Source organism: Vulpes vulpes, chromosome 4 (genome assembly GCF_048418805.1).
Source record: "Vulpes vulpes isolate BD-2025 chromosome 4, VulVul3, whole genome shotgun sequence".
In the NCBI taxonomy this organism is placed as follows: Eukaryota; Metazoa; Chordata; class Mammalia; order Carnivora; family Canidae; genus Vulpes; species Vulpes vulpes.
Window position 1 is genome coordinate 41,026,675 of NC_132783.1, and position 15,537 is coordinate 41,042,211.

The window sequence follows — 15,537 nt, forward strand, 5'->3', positions numbered from 1 at the left end:
TAAAACTAACAAAGTTTAAGTAATTTGCTCAAGGTTATAGAGTTAGTAAGTAGCAGGGCAGAAATTAAACCCAAGCCCAGAGCTTGGGGAATGGGGAGATGTTGATCAGCAGTACAGACTTCCAGTTATAAGATGAATAATTCTGAGGATATAATGTACACCATGGTGACTATAGCTAACAATACTGTATTACATACTTGAATGTTGCTGAGAGTAGAACTTAAATATTCTCACCATAAAGCAAAACCAAAAAAAGGCAATTACAGGAGGTGACGAGGGTGTTAACTAACCTCATTGTGGTAATCATTTTGCAATATGTTTGTGTAACAAATCATCACATCGTGTGTCTTAAACTTAATATGTTAATTATATCTCAATAAAGCTAGAAAAAATATGCCTTAAAAAAGCTGAGGCAGCCAAAAACTCTGAGACTCAGTAATAGCACAATTTATCCTGGTCATCATCATCATCATCCTCATAGCATAACTTTCTCATCAGATCTTCTCAAATTAGATTCTCAAAACTTAGCAGACCATATGTTTTAATTTTTATTTTTCAGGCCACATGTTTTTAAAGATCTAGCACCTAATAAGGAGAACACAGTAGTGTCTAATAGTTGTTTATATGAATGATTGTGGATAAAAACTATCCATAATATGAGAATTGTTGGCAGTTTCTTTTTTTTTTAAGATTTTATATATTTATTCATGAAAGACACACAGAGAGAGGCAGAGAGGGAAGCAGGCTCCATGCAGGGAGCCTGACATGGGACTTGATCCTGGGACTCCAGAATCACACCCTGGGACAAAGGCAGCGCTAAACCGCTGAGTCACCCAGGGATTCCTTTGTTGGCAGTTTCTATTGAAAATTAGTTAAGCTGTAACAGATCCCCCAAAATTATAAAAATATAAAGTATTCCAATTGTTTTTAACTTTCATTGTTTTCATGGCAATACTGAAGCAAGTAAAAAGATATAAAATTAGTAAGTGTGATATGCTCTCTCGTACTTCAAAGTTTCTTAACTAATATATACCATAAATCACATATAATATTGAGCCTTTCAAATATTTCAAAGAAACCAGAAGCTCTGTTTGGGCAAACTATGTAATAGAGGGAAAATTAAGTAGAAGTCAGGTTGGGTAAAACACGAATTTTCTAAAAGACTGGTTTTCTCCATATATTTAAGTAAGACCAGACATTCCCTGCTGATAATAACATTCTAACAAGAAAAAAACAAACAAACAAACAAAAACTGTTATTGTAGACAAGATTTAACCTCTGTATGCTATAAAAAAAGAAATACATGTTTTCTCTCTGGAATGTCATTATGACATGGTCAAGTATAGGAAGAAAAGTTAAATTTTTCAAAATAACTGCCAGGCTGGTACTTTCATGATTTTATTATTTCTGGTATTATGTTTATAAAAATGTCAATGAGTCACTAAGAGTATAATTTGCTTGTCCATCCTTTCTTCAGCCATAGAGAAAGTTAATGAGAGATTATGTACTATCTCTAAAGCTGTCAAATCAGCAGTATTGAAAGCCAGTGATAATATTCACTTACAGGCTACTGAACAGGTTCATAAAAGAAGAGAAGAGCAAGGGAACCCGAAACCATGTTTACTTTTAAATCAACAAATACCAGTTATAAACTAAGTGAAATCCAGTTGATAAGTGCCTTTGAGAATATAAAAACTTCAAGCAACACACAATGTCAGTACTCAGTAATGTGATTTTAAATTTAGAGAAATTTTTTAAAACACATAAAAATAAGCAAGCAGTATGAGCGTGCAATTATATTAAATGTAAATATTTTGTTAGTGCTTCTAAGCAAAGGTCAGCAGACAAAACAGACTACTAGCTTCCACTCTTCTTGAGAAGTAGAGAATGATCTTAAGACTATATATTTTGGGGATCCCTGGGTGGCTCGGCGGTTTAGCATCTGCCTTTGGCCCAGGGCATGATCCTGGAGTCCCGGAATCGAGTCCCGCATCGGGCTCCTGGCATGGAGCCTGCTTCTCCCTCTGCCTGTGTCTCTGCCTCTCTCTCTCTCTCCCTCTCTCCCTCTCTCGGTCTATAATAAATAAATAAATAAATAAATAAATAAATAAATAAATAAATCTTTAAAAAAAACTATATATTTTGTTTTTGTGATGCGCAAACATGAAAGAATTCTGAAACACAGTAGAAATCTGTGAGGAATTACTTCAACAGAAGATAAAACTAAAGTCAGAGGACGCATTACTACTACAGGTGGTAGCCAGGAAGAGATACACAAGCATTTACTCTAAGCTGACTCACAGTCCAAACTGCTGAGGACATCCAAGGACTTCCAACTTCAAGTAAAGTACCTCAAATGTATACTAACACATGCAAATGGAAGTCTGTGGACCAGTGTTGTTGCAATAAACAAGTATCCATAAGAAATCAGGAGAGTACCAAATGCTACAGAAGTGTGTATTTATCCTGTTAAAAACACTGTAAGAAATATTTCCCTTACTGTTTAATTTTATTTACCATAGTGTTTTACCTTTTTAAGTAAAAGTAAAATTTAACCTGTATTTTATATAAAGCATTAGATGAATAAGACTAAAATACCAACTACCACTCAAGAAACGTCTCATTCAAACCTTAAAAACTTTAAGTGGTAGTACTGTGAACCAAAAAGCTAAAATGTAACACATGTATGACAAACATAAATATTTAGACATTGTATTAAAACAGTAGCTGACCTACATTTTCTTTTTGTTGATGTTTATCACCACAATTTAATCCAACAGAGATTTATTGAGCACCCATTATGGACCAGCCACTGTGACAGATGCTGGGATAAAGAGATGAATGAACTAATTAAATGGTGGTCCAGAATCTAGCATTGGTTTTTCTCCTCACAATTTTCACACTCTTCTCTTCCCATTTATCTCATCTCATCTAAGCTCAATTTTGAACCAATAAAAATTAATCTGATAAAAAGCATTTGGAGAAATTCATATCATTTTAGATTTGATCCAAATATTTTCCAATTTCAGTGAAATAAGCAAAGTAATTCAATTATAAAATTCAAAACATACTATTGCATAGTTTTAGCTCCATCTTGCATTTTTCAGTAATAGTCATCTTTTCAATATTCCTCTTTTAATCTCTCTCTCTCTCCCATATACACACACCCCTACAACATTAATCCACATTTAATCTTTTAGACATCAATCATTCTCAGCTAATTAGCTAACTTCTTGAATGATCACAATTTCAACATTTTCATTGGTCATGTATATTATTTAAAACCTAAAATCATAATAATGTGCTGCCTCTCTATAACAGTATATACAGTAAATGCTATTAAAATAGCTCTAAAGTGAGTCGGGCAAAATATAAAATCCATATTGAATGTGAACTCATTTCTGCTGATTCACTATGAGAAACAACATAGTCGGAAGGTAGAGGAATTTAACTTGAGCAACCTTGAAGCCCCACTTAGGAAACGGGGGCACAGGTGGTGCTTCATCTGCCTCTATTGAATGAAGATCATGATTTTGGAAATGAAAACTGAACAGCAGCTACATAGATGTTGCACAAGAATAGGGTTTATTCATTCATAAGCCCTACTGTGCCAGGCACTAGCATTTAGATGAGGGAGAAAGAGAATAATATCATTACAAATCCCCACATAGAAGAAAGGAATGATACCTCACTGGCAGAGGTTACAAATCCAGCACAAAGGCAAGAGACGGTAGTCTCAATTAAACAGACTATCTGCTAAAAGTCAAATCCTTCTTAGGAAAAAAGTACTCTACTTCAGAAATTCATTCTCTTTCTCTCTCTCTCTCATTCTTGCCTCTCTGATAATATCCTTATGCACAAGATTTAAAAATTTTAATATTCTATTTCGGACTTATTTGTAATATAGACATGATAGAAATTTATATAGGGAACGGCTTCTTCATTTTAAAATAAATAATAACAAAGGAAGGAAATATTGGAAAGAGTCCAATATAGTCAAACTACAAACATAAAATGATTTGAAAGAGAAAAGGAGGGGGATCCCTGGGTGGCTCAGTGGTTTAGCGCCTGCCTTTGGCCCAGGGCGTGATCCTGCAGTCCTGGGATCTAGTCCCACGTTGGGCTCCCGGCATGAAGCCTGCTTCTCTCTCCTCCTGTGTCTCTGCCTCCCTCTCTCTATGTCTATCATAAATAAAAATAAATATTAAAAAAAAGAGAGAAAAGGAGAGAAAAATGTGATATCAAACTTTTAAACACGAATATCACAAAAGTGACAGAGCCTTAAAATAGCTCTGGAAAGATTTAAGCCCAGGATGTGCTTAAATTGTGGGAAACAAAGAAACAACTGGAATGTTTTCAGCTCATTCCAGGAAAGAAATAATCAAGGAATGTCTATTTCCCTGCTGGAGGTAGATAATGAGATGTTAATGGATAATAAAGGAAAGGCAGAAAGATCCATTAAGCAATTTCATTTTCATCTTCTCCAACGAGTACAATCTTTATCAATATGTTGCCTCTAAAAATATATATATGTGTTGCCTCTTAAGCTTGCCTGAGCTGTTAAGATACCAACTGCAAATACTAAACAACTTCTGGAGAGCCAACGAGGCAGGACTAAGTAACCTTTTCCACTGAGGAGCAAATATCAGACATTTCATTTCACCCCTAAATGTTTTAGAATATATATCTATAAGAAAAGGTTTCTTTAAAAAAATACCATTATCATTCTTAAAATTAACAACTTTTTAACATTGTCAATGTTCAAGTGTCTAATTGTTTCATTAATGTTTTATTTGGAGTTGATTTGTCTCAACCAAGAATTAAACTAGGTCCGTATGTTGCATTTGGTTAACACGGTTCTTAAATCTCTTTAATTCACACATTCTCTCCCTTTTCTTTTCCTTACAATTTTATTTTTAATTTTAAAAAACAGGACTGCTGTTTCTATAGTTTTCCACATTCTAGATTTTGCTGACTGTACCCATGGTGTCAGCATATCATGCCATCTCCTATACATAGTTAGATACAGAGATCTGATCAGATTCAGTTTATTTTGTTAAGACTAAGACATAGTTAATGTGGTGTACTTCTACCAGGAAGTGTGTCATATTTGGTTTTCCCTCTCTTTGTGACTTTAGGTGTTGCTGGCCTGCTTCTTCCATTAAAATGTTTTTAGCAGCTATTGTTGGCCTTTGCCTAGATCTATTTTTTATTAGAAATCAGAAAATGATAATGTTCTCATCATTTGATTTCTTCTTTATTATTATTAGCTGGAATACTTCAATAAAGATCCCCTTATCATCTCTATGGCCACACTGAGGTTCTTCATATAGGAAAGACATGTTTACATACACCCTCTTCCTTACCAGGATTCAGATGAATGAGTTGGTTCTGTAACATTATTCAAAAGTAACGAATGAGGCACTTTTTTTAAGGTTTTTTTTTTTTTATTCCAGTTAGTTAACATAAAGTGCAATATTAGTTTTAGGTATACAACTCAACACTTCTATACAACACTTGTGCTCACCACAAGTGTACTCTTAATCCCCATTACCTATTTCATCCATCCCCACTATCCACTCCCCTGCCCTGGTAGTCATCACTTTGTTCTCTAGTTAAGAGAGTCTGATTCTTGGTTAGCCACTCTCTCTATTTTTTCCCTTTGCCCATTTGTTTTGTTTCTTAAATTCCACATATGAGTGAAATTATATGGTACTTGTGATTCTTTCTCTGACTTACTTTGCTTAGCATAACATTCTCTGGCTCCATCCACATCATTGCAAATGGCAAGATTTCAATCTTTTTCATGGCTGAGTAATATTCCTGGGTGTGTGTGTATGTGTGTACCACATCTTCCTTATCCATTTATTTGATTATCATTATGAAGTCATGAAGTTTCACATATTTGATGTCTTTTAATCCAATACATTCATTGATCCTTATATGAGGAAGCCTCTTTAATTTGGCTCCTATGCCATGTTTGTCATAACTCATAACAATATTTGGTAGTTTCCTCACTTCCTGCTGTAACAAGATCTTTTTGATCCCTCTTGTACATTCTCTGTCCTGGACCTGGAAACACTCATTTCTGCAAAAACTGTGGTTTCTTTTAATGGAAAAAAAGAAATTTTAAAACCATAGCTTGAGTACAATTAATTATTGTCTCAGGACTTTTTTAGCAGACAGGGCTAGGAAACAACTTGTTTTAAGAAAAAAAAAATGTATCATCATGAATTCGTGTTAATTTTTCCAATGCAAATTTAGGTTGATGTTTTTAGTTAATTTTTTGTTTGTACTTCTATATGTGTCTTATGCTAAAAAAAAAAAAAAAAAAAAAAATGGGTTCCTAACAGCTTAACATAATTAGTTACTCAGTTTCGAACAATACCATCGGTAACACTAATAACTGAAAAAAAAAAACAATTTAATACTTATTTGCAGATCTTTTTATCCTTAGGGCATATTCACTAGAGCTTTACAGTCAAAATTATTATGTTTTAAGGTCACTTGAAGAATCTACTCTCTGTGTCACGAACCTACCAACTCGATTTGTTTCATTTTGCTCCCAGTTTTTAGGAACTCCTTTTTACTTTGGATTAATTTATTACATAGTTACGTAAAACATTCTCATGGTTCCAAAGTCAAATCTAAAAATTTAGGGATCCCTCGGTGGCGTAGCGGTTTAGCGCCTGCCTTTGGCCCAGGGCGCGATCCTGGAGACCTGGGATCGAATCCCACGTCAGGCTCCCAGTGCATGGAGCCTGCTTCTGTCTCTGCCTCTCTCTCTCTCTCTCTCTCTCTCTCTCTGTGTGTGTCTGTGACTTATCATAAATAAAATAAAAAAATTAAATTAAATTAAAAAATTAAAAAAAAATCATGCTTCTGAAAATTGACAAGCATAAGAGGAATTGCTAATGCATTGAGTGACATAATCAAGATTCAAACTATTCTTCACACGTCTAATTAAACTAAAAACCAACAAGAAAAAATGTAAAAATAAAATATAACATAGAACAAAACCTCGATAACTTAAGTATAAGATGAAAAATACTAATAGCATTTCCAATAAAACCACCAAAAAGTACATGCCAAAAGTACCATATTAAGTAATAATAACTCACAAAATCTAAAATAGCTAATAGACTTCTTCATTTGCATTAATAGGAAGTTAACATCCAGATCAAAGTTGGTCATAGTACCCAATACGCAGTGTAACCTGACAATGGTCAACAACATTAATTGTCTTAATTCTGGGCACCATGCTTTAAGAAGGACATTGACAACTGTGTACTGAAAGATCAACAAAAACAATAAGGTATATAAAGTCTACTTTCCATGGAGTGTGAGTTCATGTGAACTAAATAACTAAAAATGATTTACCTAGAGAGGGCATAATTAAATATCTGAAGGACTGGCATGTGAAAGAGAGGACAAATAAAATATGTGTCCATCCAAAAGGGAAGAGTATGATCAATGTACTGAAATTAGTGAAAAGCTGTGCTTATTAGAAATAGCCATATACGAATTTTAACTGTACCAGCCTGTATATAAAGAGAGAATAAAGAAAAATGTATGTTCATTTTGGGGATAGCACATCTTTTATTTAATGTGTCTTTTTCACTTTGTTATCTGAAAAGCAAAAGAAACATTTTATATCTTATGTGTTATTGCCAAGATGTCTATTTTTGCAAACTGACTGTGTAGAAACCCTCAGTCCCAAACAAAATCTAAGAAAGGTCTAGTATGAGTAAGGTTAGTGACATAGAAGAATTGTGTCATTTAAGGTATTGGTTTGGGGCCAGGAGTGGTGGTATCATACCACATCTGGAAGAACATGAAGATGTTTTGGTTGTCTCAATAATTAAGGATGCCATTGTTATTTAGTGCCATGAGCATGTATGAAAGTACACATACAAGTTGTGTCTTTCCACAATGTCAGCTTTATTCAATCATAAAGCAAAGTTAAATCACAATTATAAAGCAGGTTCAGCATTCCAAACTCAATGACACTTTATCATATGATTAAACTTGGCTTCCCAGACGGCATACAAAGCAGGACAGAAGACAAGCACACAACAAACAAGAGAATAGAAAGGTGGAGGAAGGTAATAAACCAAACGTGAAATCAGTCTTTGGTTCCGCAGTTGAGGTAAGGCCTGGTCCAGGTCAGCTCTCAGCACTCATCGCTTATGCTCAAAAGTGAAGGATCTTGGTTCTGTTCTGAGATCAATCCAGCAGAGCCTTTGGCAGCAGTTGTCTTTTTAAGTGGTCAGATGCAAAAGGGGCAGGTTTGAAGAGTCTGATAGTTTGCTGCCAAAATCCTTCCCTTTTTAAAGAGATTTAATCAGTTTTGGGTCTCTGTAGACCTTTAGTTCTGCTCATTATCAGTTCTGGAGTATCAGCGGACATTGGTCCCAGCAATATTTCCTAGCTGCAGTACCTTCACTGCTTGAATCATTGCTTGATACAAGCTCCAGCTTGACATGAGATACACCATTTTGCTCTACATTTAGTGGGTGGGACCATGGGTGATAAACATTCTGAAAAGCATGTGAGGGTATCCTTACAAAAAAAAAAAATTACTCTGCCCAAACTCCCAATAGTTACCATGTTGAAAAACACATGTTTAGACTATGATTGTGTACATGACACACTGTGAATACTAGAATTTTAGGCTGCATATTTAAAGGAATACAATTGTATCCACATACTATTAAAGTATTCCCTTGGATGACCTTCAGCACTATCTTAACTGTTTGAGTTGATATGTTCACTGCTCAGATTTCCATCCTATAAACTTATCAGGCCAAATGCTAATTTATTCCAGTAAACACGAGCTTTTTCTCGGTGCCAACATAGTGATAAATGCCACCTGTTATATGTTCCTTGCGCCCCACTCCTCGTATCTTACAATGCTCACAGCTCCAGATTCTGTCTGTCAGACATTGCTAAAATAGTTTCTATTCTCAGTAGTAGTCGAGACTCAATAAGCAAAATCCTGGACCACATTTTGGGGGGATTTATAGTATGCATGCCACAGGAAACCAGTTGAGAATCAATGACATACAATTTTAATTTTAAGTTTACAAATTACAAATTTGTAATTTTACAAATTTTAATTTTACAAATTTGGGAGTAAATTCCTCAAGTTCTTTTTTTTCACATTCTATGCCTGCCTTCTTTCCATATTTTTCACCAAAATGAACATAAAAGCTCATAAGAAAGATAATTTATCAAGAGTCTTCAAATTAACACTTTGTTATCTACATCTTTTTTCAAATGAGGTATGTTCTGCTGTCACTAGTGATGCTCATCATTGGTTAGCTATGCCTTCTATTTCCTCTTTCCCCTGGTCCATCTAGAGCTAAAATGGCTTCTTTGCCCTAGCATGCTAATCAAACTCTTTTTCAATAACAGATGGTTCAACAGCTGTTAACATTTGAAAAATTCTTTTGTTCTTATCCCAGAAAATGTTGTGTATTCTCATTAAATGCAAAGGGAAGAAATGAAAGAAAACACAAGAAAGGGACTGTGGACAAAACTATCCTTCAAAGAACTTTCAAGCTTAACCTATGAACCATGAAATTAGTGAGGTGCTAAATAAGCTGAAAATTTTACAATTTAAAGATCCTCACAATATAGAGTGAGCTGCTTCCTTGCCCATGTATATATAAAGAAATACATAATTAGGGACAGAAACTGCAATTTATGTAAACACGCAAAAAGAGCACCTAAGCTCCTGTTTCTAAGACAGGGGTTGGTAAATGGGCCTATGGGCCAAATCCAGCCTGCCACCCATTTTTGTGTGGCCCAGGAACTAAGAATAGTTTTTACATTTTTGAATGGTTAAAAAATAAAAGAGGAATAATATTTTATGATATACAAACATCAATTGAAATTTAAGTTTCATTGTGGGTAATTATTTATTAGAACACCAGCACACCATTCATTTAAGAACTGTATATACCTGCCTTCACACGGCAGTGACAGAGTTGAGTAATGCCAACAGAGACCAGATGGCCCACAAAGCCTAATATATTTACTGTATGGCCATGGCCTTTAGAGAAAAAGAATGAAGAGTATCAGAAAACGTTTAATCATGTGAATGGATGCTAAGTAAATACTTTTTGAAAGCAGCAGTGGTGGAAGAGAAGCACTGGAGCTGCACTACACGTTTCATTCATGGCACATCATCTTTTTCATTTAGATCCCTCAACTGTGAAATGGAAATGAGAATATTTAACTCGCATTTTTAAAATAAACTATGTAATTTGAAGTATAATATACATAATATACAAACTACAAGGGTCCATTCAATGAACATTCATGAGGTGAACACACATTTATAACCTCTATAAATATCAATAAATAAAATATTACCAAGACCCTCAAAATCTCCTTTCCAAATTACAATGCTCCTCTTCCCAAAAAGAAATAACCATTCCTCATTTCTAACACTATGAATTTCTTTTGACTATTTCTGATCTTTAATTAAGGTAGACCACACAGTATACATCCTTTTGTGTCCAGCTTCTCTTGTTCAGTGTTGCATTTGTGACTTTTACCCATGTCACGGTCGGTAGCAGTACTTCCTCCATTTCATTTCTGTATTTTATGTCATTGTATGAAAATACCATATTTATTCATTCTACTGTTGTTAACCATTTGGTTGTTTCTATGTTTGGGCCATGGCAAATAATGCTGCTATGAACATTTGGAGGGAGGGGGAGTAGGCAGAGGGAGGAGAGAGACAATATCAAGCAGGTTCCAGGCTCAGCAGGGAGCCCAACACAAGGGCTCCATCTCATAACCCATGAGATCACAACCTGAGCTGAATCAAGAATCAGGCGCTTACCCAACTGGGCCAGCCAGGCTATGAACATTTTTACATGCACATATGTACGGATTTCTGTGTGGTATATACACAAGTTTCTCTCACCTATTTACTTATACCTCAAACTGTTCCTAAAAGTATTAAGACAGCTTTCACAATTACTATAGTCGAGTTGGAAGTATTAATAGCTAATGCCTAAACTCCATCTAAGGAAGAATTGTCTGTTAGGAATGAAAGGTAAGACTCTGGAAATATACATTGGAGAGAAACAATAAGACAAAAAAATCACTGCACTTTTTTTTCATGAAGAAATGTATGGGGGAAAAAAGCATAAGAGAGGAGGAAAGAATTTATGGAGAAGACAATGCGGCAGAAGAGTGCAGCCTATAGATCTCATTGGTCTATGAGAAGTCACCAAGGAACTTTGAAGAAGAGGAATTTTAAACATTCAATATTAAATTGCACAAACTGTACTGTGTAAACCATCTCCATTTATTTCCACCTAAAAACTTAGCTGCCTGTGCAAATGCCGTTGTGAGTAAACTGGTCAAATTGTTTTTTCATGAACAGCAAAAAAAGAGGGAGTTACTACACATCTAGAGTAACAAAGCATAGCAAATTTAAGAATATAGCTAGAATACAGCACAGCAAAATTAAGAAATAAGCAAATATGTTGAGTGCCTGAAATGATTACTTTGTCTTATTTGTTATGGACGATGGAAGCAAACAACAATAAATAAGACACAGTCTCATCCTGAAGTCCAACATAATTGGCAATCTATAAAATTGATCAAATTATTTTTATAAGTCATATGGCTTTAAACAAACTAACAAAAAGAACCCTCTCTTTTTCTAAGCAAAATATTTACAATTGTGTTACCTAGAGTGTGAAGAGTCCATCTTCTACATTCATAGAAAACCTATTTTAGGGCAGCCCAGGTGGCTCAGTGGTCTAGCACCACCTTCAGCCCAGGGCGTGATCCTGGAGACCCGGGATCGAGTCCCACGTCAGGCTCCCTGCATGGAGCCTGCTTCTCCCTCTGCCTGTCTCTGCCTCTCTCTTTCTCTCTCTGTGTCTCTCATAAATAAAGAAATAAAATCTTAAAAAAAAAAAAGAAAAGCTATTTTATTAAATATAATTTAGGACTTTCAAAATTCTAACACAAAGATTAGAATAATTATTTAAGAAACTGTTAAGCATTAAAGTAGATTGCTTTTTTAACTTTCAATTTTGAAATAATTGTAAACTCACAGTAAATTGTAAAAACAAAATGTAGAGGGAGATACCACATTCTCTTCATCTAGTTTCTCCAATGGTCACATCTTTCATATTTATAGTACCATACCAAAGCCAGGAAAATTACCTCTGTACAATCTACAAAACTTACTCAGATTTCACTAATTTTATATGTACTCATAACTGTGTGTAGTTCTTTTTTTTAAGATTGTATTTAGTTATTCATGAGAGACATAGAGAAAGAGAGGCAGAGACAGGCTCCCTCCCCTGCAGGGAGCCTGATGCAGGATTCCATCCCAGGACCCTGGGATCACAACCTGACCCAAAGGCAGATGCTCAACCACTGAGCCACCCAGGTGCCCCCAAGGTGTGCAGTGCTATGGAGTTTTATCACCTGTGTTGATTTCTGTAATCATCACCACCATCCAGATACAGAACTGTTGCATCACCAAAAGGTTTCCCCTGGCCTCTTTACAACAACTCCAACTCTACTCCTACCTCCCTTCCCTAATACCAGGCAACCACCAATCTTCTTATGTCTTCATAATTATATTTCAAGAATATCACATAAATGGAATCATAAAGTACATAACTTTTGAGATTGACTTTTTTCCACTTGGCATAATTACCTTGAAATCCACCCAAATGATTACATATGTCAATGGCTCATTTTTATTGCTGACTAGTACTGAATGTCATAGATATACCAGTCTGCTTAACCATTCACCTGTTGAAGGACATTTGAATCACTTCCAGTTTTGGGCTATCATGAATAAAGCTGTTTACAACACTGATGTACAGGATTTTGTGCCAACTTGTTTTTCTTTGATAAATGCCCAAAAATGCAATTGCTGGGTCATATTTTTTAAGAAACTGTCAAACTATTTTCCAGAGTGCTTGTGCCATTTACATTCTCACCAGCCATGAATGAGTGATCAAATTTCTCTGCAGTCTCACCAATAATTGGTGGTATCATTTTTAATTCTAGCCATTCTGACAGGTGTATAATGATATCTTTTTGAGGCAGCCAGCTTAAAAAAAAAAATACCACTCACTACCTCTGGGCACTAAGAATTAAGAATGATAGTCTTTATATAACTTAAATAATTAAAAAAATCTTTTATCACCATTGATTTTCTTTGTCCTTTGAATTAGAAAGCATGCATATAAAAAGTTTTGTCCTCTTTGTTCTAAATGAGGAAATGTATATTAGGCACATGCTTTACATACAGTAATGATATGTGGAAATAATTTTACCTGTTAGCAGTAGTATGAATAGTAGTAGTAGCAGTAAGACAAAATACCCTTTATAATAGGTTCTGCAGAAAATAAGTAGTCAATATTTACAGGGCTCTATGCCTGCTGAAAAATAAGTATATTCTTAAAGAAACAAATTCCTATAATAAACCCAACCTGTGCTCTTTACTCTTGATTAGTCTTAATAATGTTTTTTATGTAAGAGTGAATTCATCAGTTTCTCAAACTTCTGTAATGTTGGTTTTCTATATTTCAAGGCTATATGGCCAGTACTTACAAATAAATGATTATTTTATAATTTTTGTAATGTTTCTCTTATGAACATATATTGCCTTATTTTAACCTCTATTAATACTTTTACCATCAATTCTATCTTGCTGGATATTAATATTGTTCTACCATTCTTTATTGGCCATGCTTAGGTTGGTATATTTTTTCCCTTCTGTCTACTATTAATCCTCTAGGTCATTTTGTTAAATCTGTCATTGTAAGCAACATTTAGCATTTTTTCTTTGTATCCAAGTGATATTTTTTTTTTTAGTGATTGAATTTTTTTACAGTAATTTTTCTATATATGTATATATCAGGACTTATTTCTATTCTTAGTTGATACTTCTGTCTCATCTATTTTCCTCTTTATCCTTGGCTTAATAAAATTTTCTATTCTCCTTTCCCATCTCAAACACACATACAGAGTTTTTCTCTTCTTGATCTAGTAGTTATAGATTTCCTCTACTGGTTGGAAATTAGTCATTAATGATACCAGATTGGCAGGAATCTCAGATCACCACCTGGGTAAAGCAAACAGGGTTTAACAATTGAAAGTCATCAAAAATGGGGGGGGGTGGGAAGATCAGTAACATTCTCTAGAAGAGACAACAGACCAAACTTTGAGACCCCAAAAGCTTCAATAGTGTGTAGACTAGTAGACTAGTATGAGTAATAATCTCTGTCAAATTAAGAGGCATATCAGAAATTCAGTTGTCCTGGGGTGACTGGGTGGCTCAGTTAAGCATCTGACTTTGGATCAGGTCATGATCTCAGGCTCCTGGGATGGAGTCCCCTCCCACCACCACCACCAGGAGGCAGGCTCGTAGGGAGTCTGCTTCTAGCTCTCCCTCTGCTCCTCCCGCTGCTTGTGTTCCCAGTCATGGGCACATGCACACACACACACTCTCTCTCTCAAAGAGAAAGAAAAGAAAGAAAAAAGAGAAAGAGAAAGAAGAAAGGAGAAAAGAAAGAAAGAAGAAAAGAGAAAGAAAGAAAGAAAGAAAGAAAGAAAGAAAGAAAGAAAGAAGAAAAAGAAGAAAGAAAAGGAAAGAAAAGAGAAAAGAAAAGAAAAGAGAAAAGAAAAGAAGAAAAGAAAAAAAGGAAAAGAAAAGAAAAGAAAAGAAAAGAAAAGAAAAGAAAAGAAAAGAAAAGAAAAGAAAAGAAAATTCAGTAGCCCAAATGTCCTCCTCCTGGTCCAGACTTATATTCTCAGACCAGTCAGGAGATGTACCAACTACTTCACCTGGACTGGGTGCAATTCACCAATGTAGAGTTAGAAATATCATCAAATACAGGGTAGAACTGACCCAGTAACAAGGATATTTAGATGTCACAATAAAGGAGATTCTTAGTTCATCCACATAGCCTAATTTACACATTCTTAACTCTACTTTTTTTTTTATCTAAGTATAAAGTTATTGAGGATCTTCAGTCTCCTCCCAAAACAAAAACCTTAATATGTTTCAACTACCCTTTGAACATTACTCCTCACCCATATCCCTTATTTACTAGGGGTTTGTCTTTTCCTAAAAATATGCCTTGAAAAACAAGTTCTTTTTCACAATTAGTTCATTAAATTTATCAGAACATTTGCCACTTCCTGTTTCTTTCATCCACTTATTCCTCTCCACCACCACCCCGCCCCCAACACATGCTTTGGTAGTTTTCTCAATGAACATCTAAGTTCTCTTATTATTTCTATGTCTGCAAATATCAGTATAATCCTACCCTCACTCTTGTAATAGGTTCACTAGATATAAAATTCTTTTTTTTTAATTTTTTTTATTTATTTATGATAGTCACAGAGAGAGAGAGAGAGAGAGAGAGAGAGAGGCAGAGACACAAGCAGGCTCCATGCACCGGGAGCCCGACGTGGGATTCTATCCCGGGTCTCCAGGATCGCGCCCCGGGCCAAAGGCAAGCGCCAAACCGCTGCGCC